The sequence below is a fragment of the Ceratotherium simum genome, chromosome 24 (assembly GCF_057802395.1).
Source record: "Ceratotherium simum simum isolate JZ-2026a chromosome 24, ASM5780239v1, whole genome shotgun sequence".
Classification (NCBI taxonomy): domain Eukaryota; kingdom Metazoa; phylum Chordata; class Mammalia; order Perissodactyla; family Rhinocerotidae; genus Ceratotherium; species Ceratotherium simum.
In genome coordinates this window covers 14,251,635-14,270,769 of record NC_141923.1, presented here as the reverse complement: position 1 = coordinate 14,270,769, position 19,135 = coordinate 14,251,635, and the positions used below count along the sequence as shown (strand labels likewise).

General features: G+C 52.5%; 1 protein-coding gene across 7 annotated transcripts in view; it reads right to left on the bottom strand.

Moving 5' to 3' along the window:
• Positions 1 to 19,135, bottom strand: part of GPR68 (G protein-coupled receptor 68) — a 29,775-nt gene that overhangs the window by 3,443 nt on the left and 7,197 nt on the right. The window contains exons 1-2 of one of the 7 annotated variants that reach the window (XM_087448047.1): positions 17,115 to 18,230; positions 10,452 to 10,651 (exon numbers count right to left, since the gene is read on the bottom strand). The gene's annotated coding sequence lies outside the window, so the exon portion shown is untranslated. Of the gene's footprint in view, positions 1 to 8,356; positions 8,954 to 10,451; positions 10,652 to 10,805; positions 11,342 to 16,745; positions 16,909 to 17,114; positions 18,231 to 19,135 lie in introns of those variants that run through there. The other 6 variants (XM_087448050.1, XM_087448048.1, XM_087448049.1 and 3 more) reach the window with 6 other exon arrangements.

Below are 19,135 nucleotides of genomic sequence, written 5' to 3'. Positions count from 1 at the left end.
CAGGCACTATTCTATGTGCCTCAGTTCATTTGGAAGAAAATGATCCAGCCAACCAACTCCAACTCAACTAGGATAGCTGAATGAGTGACACACCGAGACACAGCAACGTGGCTCATGTCTCCCCATCCCCCTTCCCTGGCTTCCTGTTTCTTATTATTTTCCTGGTCCCTCAGTGCAGCAAGCAAGCCCGGGAGCTCTTGCGAGCATGAGCCCATCCCGAGCCCGGCTCTCCAAGGGAAGCTCGAGGCAAAGATGAATTCCAACCCACATGCAACAATGAGGGCCCCAGACACGCTCTTCCACAGCAATAAACATCATTCACGTTTTTCCTACTTGCTTATGGGAAAGTACGAGGTTGGTCAACACCGAGGCTGCAGCCTCTCCGGGGGCCTCTCCAGATAGCACAGAAGAGGACAAGCCTTGTCCACACCCCACCGTGCTCTGGGAAGAAACAAAGGCCGAGCTTCCCGCAGGGCATTGCCTGGATTCCTGGGTGCTCATCAGAAGGTACCACCTCTCCTCTCCTCCGCGGAGCTTGGGGACCCAGCGTGGGGGACAGCACAGGACCAGGGACTGAAGATGTGAGCACCAGGTCAGGGTCAGCTGCTTACAAACTGTGCAAGTCATTCACCCTCTCTGAGACTCAGTTTCCGCCTCTGTAAAATGGGGATAAAATCACCTCCCCCAGGATCAGTATCAGGGTCACATAAAATGATGATGTCAAAATGCACGGCATTGTTTTTCCAGAGGCAAAGAGGTGCAATAAAAGATGGTAATCTTACTCAAAGGAGTGAAAAGTTCATGCTGTGAGAATTTAACAAAGGAAATGCTATATATACAAATATGTTTGAATAAGATAGAATAAAATTTTTTGTTGTAAGCCTACTTTATAAATTAATATATCAAAACAAAAGGCCTGGGCCGGCCCCGTGGCTTAGCGGTTAAGTGCGCGCGCTCCACTGCTGGCGGTCCGGGTTCGGATCCCAGGCACGCATCGACGCACCACTTCTCCGGCCATGCTGAGGCCACGTCCCACATACAACAACTAGAAGGATGTGTGGCTATGACATACAACTATCTACTGAGGCTTTGGGGGAAAATAAATAAATAAATAAAAATTATTAAAAAAAAAACAAAAACACGAAAGGCCTGAGCTGCTCAATTGATTTCACACTTCTGGCTCAGATGAAAAATCTCACTGTGTCTAAATCAGGATTTTTTAACCTTTTTTTTTTTTAAATAATCATCCTCCCAAGGAGCCTTTTTAGACCGTTTTTTCTAACCACACCCCCCTCCATGAAATTTTAATACCCCATGTCTACTGCATATCTATCTGTTTAAGTAACGTGACCCGTTGAGAGTGACAAATCACTGTAATATCTACAATTTTTTTCACCCCACCCAAGAACCAATTTTCACCCCTCCTTGAGAATGCGTAGTCTGTATGGCTGCAAATTCTGAATGAGTAGGGCCTGAATTAAGCTGTTTTGTGGTATCAGCAGATCAACCCTACGCTTTGCTGTCTCTTCACCATAGTCAAGCTGGGACTCAAGGACCAGAAGGGAAATCCCTCAGAGTCTACCACCAACCAACATCTCATCACCCGCTGACCAGAGCACCTCCCTCCACAGTCTCCCTCCTGCCAGCTCTGTCATGGGTCCTGCCTGGCCCTGTGGCCACGGGAGCCAGGGCTCAGCCTGGAAGCTGGCGCAGCATGCTGGGAAGGGGCTCAGAGACATCCAGCCCAGCAGTCCCAGTCCTGGGGTTCATGGAGGATAAACTTGAGGGGCTCCCCTGAATTCACATGCTCAATCTTGTAAATATATAAGTATGTGCATTTTTCCTGGGAAAGGGGCCTGTAGCTTTCATAAGTGTCTCTAAAATGGGCAAGAGAGGGGCCTGGTCCAAAGCTACCCCCTTCTCAGCTGGACTCCCTGTGGCTCTCTCCATGGCCAAGCCTCCCCCACTCTAGCTCTCCCACTCCAGCCCCTGACCATTACCCACACAGCAGCCACAGCAATCTTTCTAAAATGCAAACCAGAGGGCCGGCCCTGTGGCTTGGTGGTTAAGTGTGCGCGCTGCGATGCTGGTGGCCCGGGTTCGGATCCTGGGTGCGCATCGAGGCACCACTTCTCCGTTCATCCTGGGGCCGAGTCCCGCATGCAGCAACTAGAAGGATGTGCAGCTACGACATACAACTATCCACTGGGGCTTTGGGGGGAAAAAATAAAATAAATAAAATCTTTAAAAAAAAAATAAAATGCAAACCAGATCCTCCTCTGCCTCACTTAAAACCCACTGAGACGGTTTCTTATCACACCCACGATAAAACCCAAACTCCTTTCGAGACCTACAAGGCCCAGCATGATCTGGCACCAGCTCCCCCTACCTTGCCCACCATCACCACACTCCAGCCACACCGGCCAGCTTTCCGTGCCCCAGTCGCCTGGCCTCGCTCCTGCCTCAGGCCTTTGCGTCAGCAGCTGCATCTCCTGGAGTGCTGCCCCCTGCCCGCCTCCTACCCCCATCACAGGGCCAGCTCCTTTGCCACCAGATCTCAGCTTAAATGTCACCTCTTTGTGAGGCCTTCCTTGACCACTCCACTTAAAGCAGCTCCCTCCCCAGTCACCAGCTTTGATTGCTCTGCAGTGCTCCCATCAGCATCTGAGAGTTCTCCATGTTTATTTACTTGTCTGCTTCTTGATGATCTGTCTCCTCCACGAGGACGTAAATTCCAAGAGGGGAGAGGCCCTGTGCACCCTGAACAGTGCCTGGCACATCATAGGCATTCATGAATACTTCTGGAATGAAGGAGTGAATGCCCCCTCCCCATTTTACAGGTGAGGAAACTGAGGTTCCAAAGGGGAAGTGACTTGCCCAAAGCCAGCCTGAGGAAAGAAGCACAGGCATTAGAATCCAGGTCTCCTTGTTTCACGCCCACCTCCCTGCCACATCCAGTCCCACCTGAGACTCACCCCCAACCTCTCGGTCCCCGGAAGACGAGGACTCCCAGTCAGGCTCACCTCCCCGTCCTCTCCAGGGCACAGGCCTGGAGTTTCAGTGATGGTGGTGGAGGGGAGGTGCTTCCTGTTGTTTTTAAGTGTGGTTAAATACATATAACATAAAATGTACCATTTTTCGCCATGTTTAAGCATACAGTTCAGTGGCATTAACTACATTCACATTGTTGTGCAACCATCACCACCATCCATCTCCAGAACTTGTTCGTCTCCCCAAACTGAAACTCTGTACTCATTGAACACTAATTGTCCATTCCACCCTCCCCCCAGCCCCTGACAACCACCATTCTACTTTCTGTCTCTATCAGTTTGACTATTCTAGGCATCTCGTATAAGTGGAATCATATAGTAGTTGTCCTTTTGTGACAGGCTTATTTCACTTAGTGAAACGTCCTCAAGGTTCATGCATGTTGTAGCATGTGACAGGATTTTCTCCCTTATTAAGGCTGAATAATATTCCATTGTATGTACAGACCACATTTTGTTAATCCATTCATTTGTTAACGGACATTTAGGTTGTTTCTGCCTTTCGGCTATTGAGAATAATGCTGCTATGATCATGTATGTACAAATATCTGAGTCCCTGCTTTCAATTCTTTTGGATATATACCCAGAAGTGGAATTGCTGGATCATACGGTAATTCTATTTTTAATTTTTTGAGGAACCACCATTCTGTTTTCCACAGCAGCTGTACCATTTTACACTCCTACCAGCAAAGCAAAAGATTTTTGTTTCTGCTTATATGTTTTGATGGTGAGAGGAAGGGAGAGGGGGCAGCTGAGGCCTGTGACCCCTAAACTCTGCCCACAGCCCAGCAAGTCAGAATTCGGCCCCACTCTCCCTCCTCTTCCCAGCTCTCTGTCCCTGAACCCCAAGCCCACACCTGTGGGGCCAAACGGTTCACCTGGTTTAGATATGAGGAAGGCCACAGCAGCACAGGTCCCCGAACAGTCCCTAGGGGCACCCACCCAGGATCTTCCATGTCTCTGAATTTACCTCAGGTTCTCCATAGCCCAGATAAAATCCACCCACAGGAAGATCAAATTCACTCATAAGCCCAGGTCCCCAGATGCCAACAAAACAGGGCAAATGAAGACATAAAGAAAACATGTGCTGTCAGGCCTTAGGAATTCAATGAGAGTCACCAGGCCTGAAGCCTATTGTTTACTAGTGGTGAGTGAATGCATGTGTAGGGGGCACTGGGACAACGGCTTGTAGCTTCCTCTTTCCTAGGCCAACAATAAGCAAATTCTGGCAACCGGAGTTAGAAATTCTCAGCCTGCAGGGCAAAGAAGAAACATTCACTATGTTTAGATTAAAGCACCTTCTACGTTCACTTTGGAGGGTTTTGAATTCTAGAGCAGTGGTTCTCAAACTTAAGTGCATCTGAGTCACCTGGAGGATCTGTTTAACATTACTGAGCCCCACCTCCAGAGTTTCTGACTCAGTGAGTCTGAGGTAGGGCTCAAGAATTTGCAACAGGCTCCCAGGTGATTCTGCTGCTGCTGGTCCACGGACCACACTTTGAGTAGCAAGGCACTCAAAGGTCTAGAAGATCTGGTAAGTGTCCTACATGAGTTCTCAGGCTGGAGAACAAAGGTGGCTGGAAGGGGAACTTGAGACCCAGAAGAACCTTGTGGGCAGAACCAGGAGGCAGCCCTTGGGAGATAACAGCCTCTCAAGAAATAGTGACTAGGGCCGGCTCCGTGGCTTAGCGGTTAAGTGCGCAAGCTCTGATGCTGGCGGCCCGGGTTCGGATCCTGGGCGCGCCCCGAGGCACCACTTCTCCGTCCAACGTGAGGCCGAGTCCCACGTACAGCAACTAGAGGGATGTGAACCTATGACATACAGCTATCTACTGGGGCTTTGGGGGGAAAAACTGAATAAATAAAATCTTTAAAAAAAAAAAGAAATAGTGACTGAATCTCTCAGGGTATGTACACTTTGTATGTGCAAAATCTTTTACAGTGACCAAAGCATTTCACATTTGTCCTCTCGTCCAATCGTCACAACAGCCCTGTTATTTTGCTCATTTTAGGGACGAGGAAACTGGGGCCCAGAGAGATGGACTGGCTTGCCCAACAGTCCAGTACCTCTGGGTTTCATTTGAGAAGTATTTGTGGAGCACCTACTACATTCACAGCACCAGGCTAGACATGGGGGCCTTAGCGATGAAGAAGAAATGGCTCCCACCCTCAGGGAGCCTCCAATCTCGTAAGACAGGAACGTCACATGCACAAAGCACTACGACTCGAGGTGGTGTATGGCGGGTGCTGTGGGCACCCCTCGCACTCACATTTAATGTTGGTTAGCCCTTTTCACCCCACACAAACTCTCTGCGACACGGCATCTCCTCCGTGGTTTCAACCCCGTCTATACTCGGGCAGTTCCCAGACCTCCTGCCGGGTGGAAGGCTGACATAACCAGCTTCCGGCCCCCCCAGGACATGCTCTGTGAGGCCCACCCTGCTTCCATCATTTTCTCCACTAGTCTGTTCTTGGAAGGGGCATCTCCACCTGCCCCGTCACTCATGTTGAATGGCTGGCCTTCAGCTTCCTCCCTCTTCTTCACCCAGAGCATCCAGTTAATTACCCAGCTCCTCCATTTTTAACTCCTAAATATTTCCCACATCCATCTCCCCCTCTTCAGCTCTCTCACCAGTGCCCTAGATTGGCTTGGTCAAGATTTCCTCCCAGAATGCAACAGCCTCCAATCGGATTTCCTGCCTCCATCTTACCACCCTCAAACTCCTGCTTCAAACCCTTTGATGGCTCTCCAATCATCCGTCTGTCCATCCACCCATCTATCCATCCATTCACTTATTCATTCATACAACAAATACTTATTCAGTATTTGTTATAGATACTCATTAACAATAGATATTTATCCAGTATCTATTAAATGGAACGCACTGCACTAGTCACTGGCCCCTGGTGTAACTCAAGTTGCTTTCAGTCTCATGGGAAAGGGGAGAAGATAAGTGAAACCAGCTTCCAAGGAGACCACAGGATTTTAAGGGAGTTTATAGCTGATGACCTAACCCAGCCAGAAAAGCCTTCCCAAGCAGCAAGTTGCACTAAGCCCAGGAGAAGGGGGAAGGGCTGCCTGAGCAGAGGGGAGTTTCTGCCTGTGGAAACAATGGGTGCATCAGGCCAAATGCGAGAGAGAGAAAATGGGCAGCTTTGGGGAATGGAAAGAAGCCTGGCATGACTGGGTCTAGGTGTGAGGACGCAAGGCCAACGTGAAGCTGTAGAAACTGACAACTAATTAGAAGGGAGGTGGGGAACAGTCAGGGACAAATTTGAGATGTTCCTCAGTGCTTGGTCCTTATAAACTCTCAAAAATTATTTGTTAGATGGATGGATGGGTGGAGAGGTAGGTGGGTGGGCAGACGGGTAAATGGGTGGACAGACGGGTGAGCAGGTGGATGAGTAGATGGATGGATGAGGGGGCAGATGGCTAGATGGGTGAGTGAATGGGTGGTTAGATGGATGAGCGGGTGGATGGATGGGTGGATCAGCAGATGGACGGGTGGGTAGATGTATGAATAGATGAGTGGGTGGACGTGTGGACGGATGGATGGGTGGATGTGTAAATGGCTAGATGGGTGAGGGATAGATAGATAGATGGATGGACGGATGAATAGGTAGATGGACGGATGAATGGGCTGCTGGATGGGTAGATGGTTGGGGGGTTTGAGGTTGGGTGCTAGGACAGTGGAGACGCCATTAATAGAACAGGGAGAGGGAGGAATCACTGTGGCCTCCTCTCCGGGAGCGTGGCGTCTGCTCAGGCTGCATGAGCTGCTCGGAGGGTCCTGCTTTTCCACTCAGGCCTTATCACAGCCAGTCCTCCCTTCTACCAGTCCCTGAGGACAGGCACCCCCAGAGGGAGACTGCAGCTAGCCAGGGGCGTCCCTTCTCCACCTGGTCTCCACAGAAAGCTTGCTTCTCAAAAACCAAAGGACTCAGTGGATGCAAAAGTGTTCTGTAAATGGAAAAACGTGGATGGGATGAAAGAACCAAGCCACACCTGTTGAGAGCCCTCCACATGCCAGGCACATTTCCGTACATTCGTTCTCTCTTTGAACACCACTCTCATCAGTGCCCATTTTACAGATGAAGAAACTGAGGTTCAGAGAGATGAACCAACCTGCTCAAGATTCCACAGTTACGATGTGATCGGTCAGGTTGTGACCTTGGACTGGCCCACGCTTTCCTTTATGTCACACTCTCTCTCTCTTTGCACCCTCCACCTCCAGGCTTGGCTCCAGTCCTTATAGATGCCACCACAAGGGCCACCAGGCTTGGTCCTGGGCTAGCCCCCTGCACCTGGAGGATGCTCTGCCAGGTCAACCATCTCCACAGCACCCACTGAGGAAAACCCACTGTGCGCCCAGCCCGTGGTTCCCCATGGTGGAGGGGGTTGGGGCAAAGAATCAACACAGGAGCTGCTGCATCTACCTCAAACACTTGATCATCCAGCTGAGAAATGGAGAGGGTACACACGAAGCAACCTGACGCCTAAAAGCAAATCTTTAGACAGAAGCTCATCAGTGTAGAGGTCTCCATGGATTCTAATGACCAAGAGAAATTCAGCCCTGAAAGGAAGGAAGCGCCCCTTTGACGCACGTGGAGAGCCTGCTGCATGTTCCCAGCAGGGAGGTGGAGGTGTCTGATGCTGGCGCTCGGCGGGCGCATAAACAGTGATCTAATCCGTCACCGGCTCCCATGTGGTGCACACAGCACGCATACAGACAGTTACTCACGGGGCCGGCGGCCCTGCTCACGGAGCCCCGAGCCCACAGAGCGGGAGGTTCCTGCCAGCCCAGCTTCCCTTCCCTTCTGCTGGTCAAACCTCCACACGCTTGAAACTGGGCTGTTTCATTTCCTAAAAGTGCTCGTCACAGAGGCTGTTTGATATTTCCCTCTGGGGCGGGAGTAGAATCAGGCTGCACTTTTCCTTGGTCCCCATCTTTCCCCTGAACAGCCTCCCTCCAGCAACAACAAGGAGACAGAATCTCATTTCTGAAGCCCTAGTGGCTGTTGCGAAGTTCAGTCCCATCTGGGCTCACGAAGTCACTGTGAGTCAAGTGGGCCTGGCACTGCTAACCCATTTCACACAACCCGGAGCCCGGAAAGGCTAAGCAGTTGCTCAAGTTCACACAGTCAGTTGGGCGGATCTGAATCCAGAACCCAGGCATCAAGGCGCCAACTTGCTGCCTATAAACTCTTTTGAACACAAACCACAGCAATAAATACACTTGATGCATCTCACACAGACAGACACGCACACACGTACACAGAGAAACAAACTTCCAGAGAGCAATACTTACCTTACTACTTGCGACGCATTCTGACTATTTCCATTCTATTTTGTTTTTCTAAATGCAGGTCATGAGCTGTTAATTGACATCCTGAGCCACTAATGGACACGATGCCCAGTTTGGAAACGGCTGGACTGACCCCAGCCCGCTCAGACTCCAGACCCCAGGGAGGCGACAGTCTCTGCAGCCAGGTGAGGAGCAGAGAGGGAGCGGCAGTGAAGGGGAATCTGGGTCCTCTCTGACTGCCGGCCCAGCTGAGCTCTGCCCTCAAACCTCAAACAGCCGGGCTTCCTCCAGCGCCTCCGCAGAGGCCTGGGGGAGGAGACTGGACCACCTTGCCTGGACTGGCAGACAACCCTGCAGCCAGGACCCATGCTCCCCCTCCGGTGATTTCCCGCAGACCACGCCTCCCAGCTCGGTCTAGAAAATCCCAGCTGGAGGCTGCCCATTCCTGAGCTGAGGCAGAATCATGTGAACTCCGATCTGGTGTCAGGCTGGGCGGGTGCTGGTTGCCGGAGGAACACTTGCCAGCCAAAGGATGAGGGCGGCGGGACTGCTCCCTCCATGCATCCTCAGTCTGCTTTCCACACACCCCAGAGGCAGGAAGCAACCTTGCTAGGAATGTTAAAGCCTGAACTAGGGACAGGGGACCGTGGGGACTCAGGGGGAATGCAGGTAATGCACTAATTCTACCCATCATACCACCTTGGAGCACCTACAGGATAGCAGGAAGGAGACAGAGGGTGTTGAAACCCTGTGCCAGGGTCCTCGCTTGAGCTACTCAGACAATATACCATGAACACCGTGGTCACTGGCGAGAACAATGGGACAACAGGCAAGGACAGGGGGAAGCTGACTGTTTCGCTCCCACCCCCAGGCTGTCACCCGCCAGCCGTTAGCAACCAACATCTAGGGCAGTGGGTTGCAACGTACCTTACAAAATATCTGGGGAGCTCATAAAAAATAATACTGATGTCCAGGCCCCACCCCAGGCAAATTAAATCATACTTTCTGGAAGCGAGGTGCCAGCACCAATGTTTTTAAAAGCTCCCTGGACAATTGCAGTGGGCAGCCAGGTGGAGAAACACTGATGGGGCGGAGGCTGACTGGATCCTGTTCTGCAGACCAACAGAGCGAGGGCAACGGAGTCAGGTTCTGGGCCATGAACAAGGCAAGCACCAGTGTTTTTAAACTGCACAGCCCAGAGCACAGAGAATGCACAGGGCTCTGGCCTCTTGGGGTCTTCTGGCTCTCAGGAGCGTTTACTAAACTCCCTCAGCACAGCAGGGCTGAAGGGGCTCTGGAGGTTCACCAGCCCAGCATTTCCCATGACAGATGGGGAAACTCCAGCCCAGAGAGACACAGGCTGTAGACCAGGGCCTTGCAGCTGAACAAGCGAGTTTTGATTCTCGAAATCTGCTGCCGACTTCTGGCGCCATGCTGTTTTGGCATGACCTCCTCCTTCCAAGGCAGTCTCCTTCGAAGCCGCTCACAGGTTATGTCGCTAGAGTCAGGACACCAACGTCCACCGTGCTTGGGAGTCACTGAGGACGTGCGTTCTCCCTGCTTAGTTAGGTGATCTTTGGGACTCATCTTCTCTAGACAGTGAACTACTCTAGTCCTGTCCGAGGACAGTATTGGTAGGCGTCCCAGGAAACATCCCCCTCTGTGGGTCGTGGGCCCTCCAAGCAAATGCTACCACACGCAGGCCCTCTTCAGTGGTCTCCTACGTCGGTGCTGCAAAAGCCTGCGCCTTGTTGTAGCACCATAGCGTGCGTGTAGACACAGATGTTGTTTCTGAGTCGTGGAAGTGTGGTTGGCTTCCCCCGATGTCTCATGCAAGGACAGGTGGGTTAGGAGGGCAGGACTGACTTAGTGGCGAATGCCTGGCTGTCCCACGACACACCGGCCAAAGAGAGCACCTCCAGCTCTCTCCACAGGGCAGCCTAGCCCAATAGGACACGCACACACAGGCCGTCTATACAGTCACCATCTATACCTGCAGGAACCACTGATGGCACTGTGTCCCCTCCTCCCCCCAGGACCCCCAAGCTGCTCCCAGGCTGCCCAGCCCCCTCTGCCAGCAGTATGTACCATGCCTCACCTGGAGTGGGGAGCCTTCCTCTCTCCAGGGACTCCCTTTCCCTTTCACCTGGGCCTTTAGGACAGTCGACAGAGGGATTAAGCTTACTTCAGTTTTGTTCAAATCAGCTGAGCCCACGTCCTCTGTGAGATGCCCACTCAGTATGAGAGAAATAGAGCCCATGCTGTGTTCCACTTTGGTGCTAGGATTTTGTCTTTAACCTAAAACAGGAGGGGAGGATTAGAAACCGTGATGACACCCAGCATCAAACAGTAGCCTGAGGGTCCTAGAAACCCCATCACTTCAAGTTCCCCAAATCTCACCAAGTAAACCCACAACTGAGTAAAAGTAGTGAGTTTGTAATAAAAACATAACCTCGGGGCCAGCCCAGTGGTGTGGCGGTTGAGTTGGCGTGCTCTGCTTCAGCGGCCCGGGGTTAGCAGGTTCAGATCCTTGGTGCGGACCTACACACCGCTTCTCCGGCCATGCTGAGGCAGCGTCCCACATACAGCAACTAGAAGGACGTACAACTTTGACATACAGCTACCTACTGGGGCTTTGGGGAGAAAAAAGGAAAAAAGGAGAAAGATTGGCAACAGATGTTAGCTCAGGGCCAATCTTCCTCAAAAAAAAGAAAGAAAGAAAAGGAAACTGGAAAAAGCAGAGCAAAAATAAGTTCAATAGCTCTTTAAAAAAAGAGAACAAAATAAAACATAACCTCAACAGAAGCCCCCTGGCCCACCTCCCCCCATTCAGACTTCTGTCCTTAAGCCCAAAATGGCAGGATCTTGGGGCTGCTGCTGAGCAGAGAGGGGCATTTAGTGAAGGGCGAGAATGCCTGAGCCCTGTGGGGTGCGGTGACCTCACAGGGGCTGCTCGGGCCTGCCTCTGTGGCTCCTTCCACCCCGGAAGGCCATAAGGGCCTACATTGGGCCAGGCCTGCCGCCTGAATTCATCTTCTCATTCTCTCTCTCAGCCCCCAGTAACAACAGTCATGAAGCACCATAGATGCCCCCCGGGATGGTAGCCCCAGAAGTTTGGACTGAGCCCTGGACATCCCTATGTGCCCCCACCATAAACGTCTGCTCCAGGGATCTGGGCCCTAAGGCCTTCGGGCACCCACTGGCCTCCCAGAGATCCAGGCAGCCTGGGAATCGTTGTAGGGAGGGCTCTGCAGTCTGCCCTGAGCTGGTGGCATCATGCAAGTCCTCCAGCACATGGCAGCAACCCCGTGGTCACGAGACGGACATTAAGAGCAGAGGCTCTGGGCCAGACCGCTGAGGGTAAGTCCCTGTGCTGCCACTGTCTGGCCACGTGACCCTGAGAAATCGCGTACCTGGATGACCAATGGCCTTCTGCGAGAATCAAAGGAGATGAGGTCCAGCAAGTGCTGGCACTGAGTAGGTTCTTAATAAGTGTTGGTGAGGACACAGGGATGATGAGGATGGTGGTGGCGGCGGTTGTGATGGCTCACTCCCTCAGGCTCAAAGGTCCTGCCCCACCATCTGATCCACCCTAGAGAGGGTGAAGGACGGGCAGGCCAACTTGGTAAGATGCTCGTTATGTTGCACCACCTTATTCCCCACGGCTACTCTAGTGATTTGGGGCCAGTCGGGATAAAGGCCTTGGAGACTCCCCAAGGGCTCTGACAAGTACAAGAAGTGCCTGTCATGAGCCATCTGCTGTTTGACTGCAGGGACCTTCGCTGACTTGCGTGTTGAAGGCTGGCCTTAGCCTTCCCCAGGTGGCAGCCTTACACTTCAGTACATGCAAGGTGCAGCACTGTTGTAGGCTCAAAGTGGCCAAGTGTGAATTAAGGATGCCTTCAAGGATAGGAGGACGACCAGCAGAGAACCTCCCATAGTGCCCGGCGCCACGGCCCTGGTGGGGTCAGAGAAGAGGCGGGAGCAGCTGAGGATAGAGAAGCACAGTCATTGCCATTTCTGGAGCACGTGCTCTGTACCAAGTACCCCGCTGAGCACCTTCTAAGTGTTTTCTGTTTTAACCCTCACATCAACCCCGGAAGGCGGGCTTCCTTGTCTTACAGACAAGGCAACTGAGACTCAGCACCAGCAACCTGCCCAGGGTCACAGAGCTGGGACACAGCAGAGCCATTTGACTCCAAAGACAGGGCTCTGGACCACTGTATGAGGTTCCTGTGGCTGCTGGAACAAATGATCACAAACTTAGTGGCTTAAGACAACACAAATTTCTTATCTTACTGTCTGGTGGTCAAAAGTCTGATGTGGGTCTTGCTGGGCTAAAATCAAAATGTTAGCAGGGCTGCATTCCTTCTGGAGGGTCTAAGGGAAAACCTGTTTCCTTGCCTTTTCCAGTTTCTAGAGACTTCCAGCATTCCTCAGCTTGTGGACCCTTCCTCATCTTCAAAACTAGCAGTGGCGGATTGAGTCAGTCTCACATTGCATCACTCTGACCACTGCTCCCATTATCATATCTCCTTTTCTAACCCTGTTGCCACCCTCTTCCACTATCAAGGACCTTGGATCACACTGGGTCCACCCAAATAATCCAGGACAATCTCGCTAGTTTAAGATCAGTTGGTTAGCAACCTTAATTCCACCTGCTACCTTAATTTCCCCTTGTCATGTAAGGTAACATAGTCACAGGTTCCAGGACTATGAACTGGATGTCTTTTTGGGGGCCATTATTCTGCCTACCACACCATCACGTTGTACATATTTAAACCCTGTAGAACAGCACTTCTCAAATGTCAGCCTGCACACGCATCTCCGTGGAATCTGGTTTAAGTGCAGGTCCTGGTTCAGTAGGTCTGGGGTGGGGCCCGAGTTTCTGCACTTCTAACAAGCTCCCAGGCTGGTGAGCCCAGGCCCACCTTTCTCTCTTTTGTAGCCCCACAGTGATTAGCACAATGCCGCCCCAGTGTTTGGCCCTTAATAAATGCTTGAGAACTGAAAGAAAGAGAGAGAGAAGAGAGAGGAAGAGTGGGAGGGAGAAGGAAGTAGACATGGGAGGGGATGGAGGAAGAAAGGAAATAAATAAATATCTGGATGTTGCCCCCTACCCCGAACCTGGGACAAAATGTGACAAGGAGAGAGAAGAGAGCAATGAAACCAGAGCCATACGGACCCATCAATAGAGCCATCAGCGATGCGTGGTGAGGGCGCGTTGTGATAGAGTCTCTGGGTGGGGGTGGACTTTGAGCCGTGCCTTGAGAGTGGAAGGTGGACAGAGTGGGCAGAAGACAGCTGAAACGTGAAGGAAGGGAGGAGTATAACTACTTATTAATACCCATCTCCCCCTCTCGACAGTAAGCTCCATGAGACAGGAGGAGCTCAGGCTGTTTTGTTCTCTGCCAGGGAAAACGGTGGTTTGGCCCAAAATAAATCCACAACAAAAATGTGTTGGATGTTTCAAGGAATAAATGAATCGAAACTCCATTTCTTTCTGCAGCCCGCCTGGAAGGCCAGCGTGGCTGAAATTGAAGTTAGGAGCTAACAAACCGGGGGAGACAGTCACGATACAGGATGAGGCAACAGGAAGTGGGTTGGTTTTGACTCTGAGGGCAGGGGTGTGTGGCCATATGAGAAGATGCGTTACAAAGTGGCTGCTGGAAGAGAGACTTTAGTTTCTCTTTCCAGACTCTGTGGTCTGTCTGAGAAGGTCTGAGCTGCCCAGGGCATCCTTCCTGCACTGAGCACAAACCACATGCTTTAGGTTGCCATGGCGACCCCCAGGCCTTCCACCCCCACAGGCCTCCTGCTTCCCCACCCAGAGTGCTCCAACCCATCAATTAATAACCCGATAATGTATGACAACAGTCACTCCAAACACCCAGGCGGCAGCCGTCTTGAAAAACAGACTTCTCCAGAGAATTGAGAGCTGCTCATTACACCCAGCCCAGGCCACCTGCTCAAATCTAGTTTTCTGAAACCAAATGACTCTCTCCCTGGCTTCTCCCTCCTGTTTTAAAGGCATTGGGTTGGCAGAGCCTGGGACTGAAGCCTCAGAGGTCCCAGGGAAACAGACGCTAGAGAAGCCACCATGTAGGATGACACCTGCTCCCTCAGCCCCAAATCAGGTCCAGAGAAACTGCCCCTGACCCAAACAGGCTCTGTGCGAGGCCCTGGGCATGGGTATTTGTACCTCTGCCGGTCTTCTGGGAGAAACCCTACATCCTTTGCAAAGATGAATTAATTTGTCACCATGGCACCCAGAGGGAGAGTAAAAGCAAAGGGGAAGGCTTTCAAGTTGTGGGAGATTCAAGATGGTTGGAAATTGATACTCTTCTCATTGAGAGGTGGGGTCTCCGTCCCCTCCCCTGGAGTCTAGGTGGGCCCTGTGACTACTTGACCAATAGAATAAAGTGGAAGCCACACCGTGCCAGTTTCAGAACCCAGGTCTGAAGAGAACAGCAGCTCCCACTTTCTGTCCCTTGGGATAGTCGCCCTTGAAACCTTGGTGCCATGCTGTGAGGAAACCCAAGTAGCCCCCTAGGGAGGCCCACAGTGAGAGGGACCAAGACCTTGGCCGAAAGCCCCAGCTGAGCTCCCAGCTGACAGCCAGGATCAACTGGCTTGTCCCACAAGGGTGTGATCTTGGAAGAAGATCCTCCGGCCCCAGCTAGGCCATCTCAGCTGATGTTGCAAAGAACAGAGATAAGCCATCCCCACCGAGCCCTGCCCAAATCACAGATTCACGGGCAAAACAGATGAGTACTGTTATTTTAAGCCACTATCTTTCGAAGTGGTTTGTTACGCAGCAATAGGTAACTGGAACCTAAGTGTTATTTTTCTCCACAATCACGTAAGGGCTTCACATGAGCTGGATTCTTTCACATGGTTATTTGATTTTAATTTTTATAGCAACTTTGTGAGGTAGGTATAATAATCTCCATTTTTCCTATAAGATAGTAAGGCTCGGAGAGGTAAGGTATCTTGTTTGAGACCAGCCAGCTAAAGGACGAAATCTGTTTTCCACTCTCTGTTTCCTGTTAGATGAGTCTTCTCTCCCTACTGTGTGCACAGTACCAGGAAGGGTGCAACATAATAGTAACAGCGAGAAGACTCAGGGCTAACATTTAGGGGGCGCTACAAGGCTTTCAAGGCAAGATCTTTACCTGCATGATCTCATAACCACCCTAGGAAGTAGGCTTTACTATCATGCCCATTCCACAGAAGGTGACACTGAGGCTTAAGAAGAAGATAGGTGATTTGCCCAAGGTAATAGCTCTAATAAGTAGAAGAGCTGAGATTCAGGCTCAGGTCTTCTCGTTCTGGAACCAGGCTCTCAACTGCAGAAACTCTAGTCTACGACGTAGACTAGAGCATCCACATCGCTCCAGCCCTGTTTCCTCTGTTAAGCTCAGTTATTCTTTTCCCTCCTTCCGTCTTTCAGAAGCTTACCTGGGGTTTTGGCGGGGGAGGGGGTTTGAAGCAAAACATAACAAAATCATCTCAGATTTGTATAGTTTCAAACTATTCTCACAACTCTTTTGTCCTCACAACCCCTCTGTGAGGTGGCCGGGGCTAGTATTTACCTCCCTCTTACAGAGGCCTGGCCACAGCAAGTGACCAAGCCAGCGCTCTCTCCTCTGCCCACCGCTAAATCCCAAAGAGCCTTCCCCTGCCCTTTGGCCACCGCATCGCTGTTCCCCAGCCTGAGGATTACCCAGGCCCACTTGACTGCCAGGCAGGGGGTCCTGCCGACCAGCGACCCTACCCGGCGCTCCTTCGGCCAATCGCAGGTCAGCTTTGCCCTCCCTCGGTGGCAGGGGGCATGGTCCAGTCTGGGTAACCCGCCCTGTGCCCGACGAACTGCCCTTCGCGTGAGAGAGAGCGCGCAGATTTGGGGCAAGGGAAGGAAAGCCTGGCCCACATGGAATCTTTGGGTCACCTGTGCCGCCGAGCTCTGGGACATGAAGGGTTAGCTGCCTTCTCTTTTTTTTTTTTTTAAGTAATTACCAGGCGGCCACCGAGCCAGCCGAGGGGGTGGCTGCTACACCAAGCGGCAACCGCAGGCAGAGACACCTCACCCGGGAAACGGGCCGACCCCGGGCGGGCCTCCCCGCGGCCCCGTCTGCGCGCCGCCGCCACCCACCTGCGCAGTCCCCGCACGCACCCGCGCACGCGGCCGCCCCGCACTCGACCGCCCCGCCCCGCGCGCGCACATGCGGGGGCCACGGGGCCGCGCCCGGGAAGGCGCAGAGCTGGACCCCAGTGGCCAGGACCCGCCGCCGCGCGCACGCAGCTGCCCCGAACTGGCGCGCCGGGGACCCCAGGACCGTGGCGAGAGGAAGAGGGCTGGCCCCGGGGAGGGGAGAGGGAGGAAACGTACCTGACGCGGCGAGGGGCTAGGCGCCGGCTGCAGTCACCCAGCGCCTTGCCCGCGCCCCATCCTGTGGCCGGTGCAGAGCAAGCGGGTGGGCACTGCGTCCTCGGGCTGCCGGCGGAGGTGGCCTGGGGACGCCGGCGAGTCCATTCCCCAGCCAGGCCCTCCTCCTTCTCGGACCACGGGGCCGCGTTATGCCCCGACGCCCCGATTCCCCTCATCACCGCCCCCCCCACGTCGGGCACACCCAGCCCTGCCCGTCCGCGCCCTGCCTTTCTCTCTGACCACAGGCCACCGGCTAGGCGCCTGCCGGGAAGAGCCGCGGTCGCGCAGACCTGTCCTGGAGGTACAGCACCCCCCGCCCCCACTACCAACCTGTCACCGGACAGGCCCTGGAGCTGGCAGCGTGGGCTCAGACGGGGCCTGGCTGCAAAAGGATAAGGGTCCTTCTCCAGCCACGTCCAGAATCCTAGGTGAGAAGCTGAGAAGGGTCCACGAAGCAACCTTTCCGTACTATTCACTGGGTAAATGCAGTGTCCTGTCGCTGCTCGGGGCCTCTCCACCTCCCCCGACCTCAGCCCAGCATCTGCACCTCGGTTTGCTGCTTCCTGGATCCCTGCTCTGCTGCCGCCCCGGGCCTGAGTGTGCCTGCAGCAGGGGTGACGGGGGAGGGCACAGAGGACCTGCTACTGGTTTTGTTGAGGATTCAAGGAGGCCTTAGGGCCCTCTGCCCCACAGACTCACAGGTAACAGCAATACACTAGTCCCAGCTCAGCTTTTGAGCACTTCCTGTGTGCCAGGCTCTGTTCTAAGCATTTAAATGCATGAACTCATTTGATCCTCACTGCTCTATGAGGTAGATACTATTATTAACCCCATTCTACACATGGCGGAATGAGGCACAGAGAGGTCAAGTAACTTGCCCAAGGTCACACAGATAATAAGTAGAGGCACTGTGATTCAAACCCAGACAGGCAAGTCCAGAACCCTCATCACCACCTGCATCCTATCCCAAGCCACCCTTAGCTGTACCCTCAGCACCTTCTGCTCTCTCACATCTGCACACCTTAACTGCTGTGTCCCTCTCCACCCAAAAGACCTCCTGTCCTCCATCTCCTGAACTCTTGTCCTAGTTTTAAGACCCGAAAGTTGCCTCCCCTATGGAGCCTTCTTGGTTGCCCCAGACAATTTGTGCTGAGTCCCTTCAGCACTCTCTTGGCTCCCTTCCCAGCATTCTCTGCACTGCCCACTGGGGTCACCGGCCCACAGCTGTCTCTCTGTATGGTCCTCATTCCCGGCCCAGTGCCTGGCTCAGAGCAGAGTGCCCGTTCCTGCTTGTGAAGTGAGAGTCTGGGACTGGTCGCTGCAGGAATCTGCAGAAGCTTGTGCGATTGGTCGTCAGGACAGATGGTTAGGGATGGAGGGCAGCTGCAGTGCAGGCAGGGGAGGTAAAGAGAGAGATCAACATCTCACCTTCTGCTAACTCCACTGGGCAGCTCAAAGCTCCACACTTTGTGGCTTGGCCCCTAGGTGAGAAGTGGACACTGGGCAAGAGGGCAGAAGACACCCTGGCAGGAGGAGCAGAGGGAAGCAGGGAATTTTGCTTTTCCTGCTGCGCACATGCCCAGCAACCTCCCAGATCAGCCTCTTCTGCTGGTCCTCATTTTGACGTTCCTCCTTCTTGCAAACTCTTCACAAACGGAGTTTTCTGGATGAACTATTCATGCCATAAAAATGCACATATGCTTTTTAAAAATCACCAAACTGGAAGTAGTTGTTAAGAGTTTTGCTTCAAAAGCCTGAGCCTGAATCTCAGCTCTGCTACCTACTAGTGGGGTGACCTTGGACAAGTCCCTTAACCTCTCTGTGCCAGGTTCCTTGTGCATGAAATGGGGACACGGCTTCTAAAGGGGGCTGAGATGATGACATGAGTTAAATCAAGTGAAGCCCTTAGCTCAACGCCCAGCACATATTAGGGTTCCATAGATGTCCGCTGTTATTATTTTCCACTCCAAATACCCTTATATAAGGCTCTTCTCTTTTGAATGTTTACCGTGTCCTTAGTGCTTATGAATGATCTCTTTTCATCCCAACAACAAGTAGTTTTAGTCTCTCCCTTTCATAGATCAGGAAACTGAGGTTCAGTGACTTGTCTAAGGCCACTCGATTCTGAGTGTCTGAGCCAGGACTTCAATGGAGTGCTGGCTGAAGCTGCGTCTTGCAGCGATTATGTTCTGCCTCATCCTGTCCCCCCAGGAAAGAAGTGGGGGGTTTTAAAGCCCATCATCAGTTGCTAGATCCAGGATTCTGACTCTCAAGGGTACAGTGCATGCCATGTAGAAAGTTTATTACAAAGTGAATCTTGCCAGGGCTGCCACATTGCACAATTCCAGGGG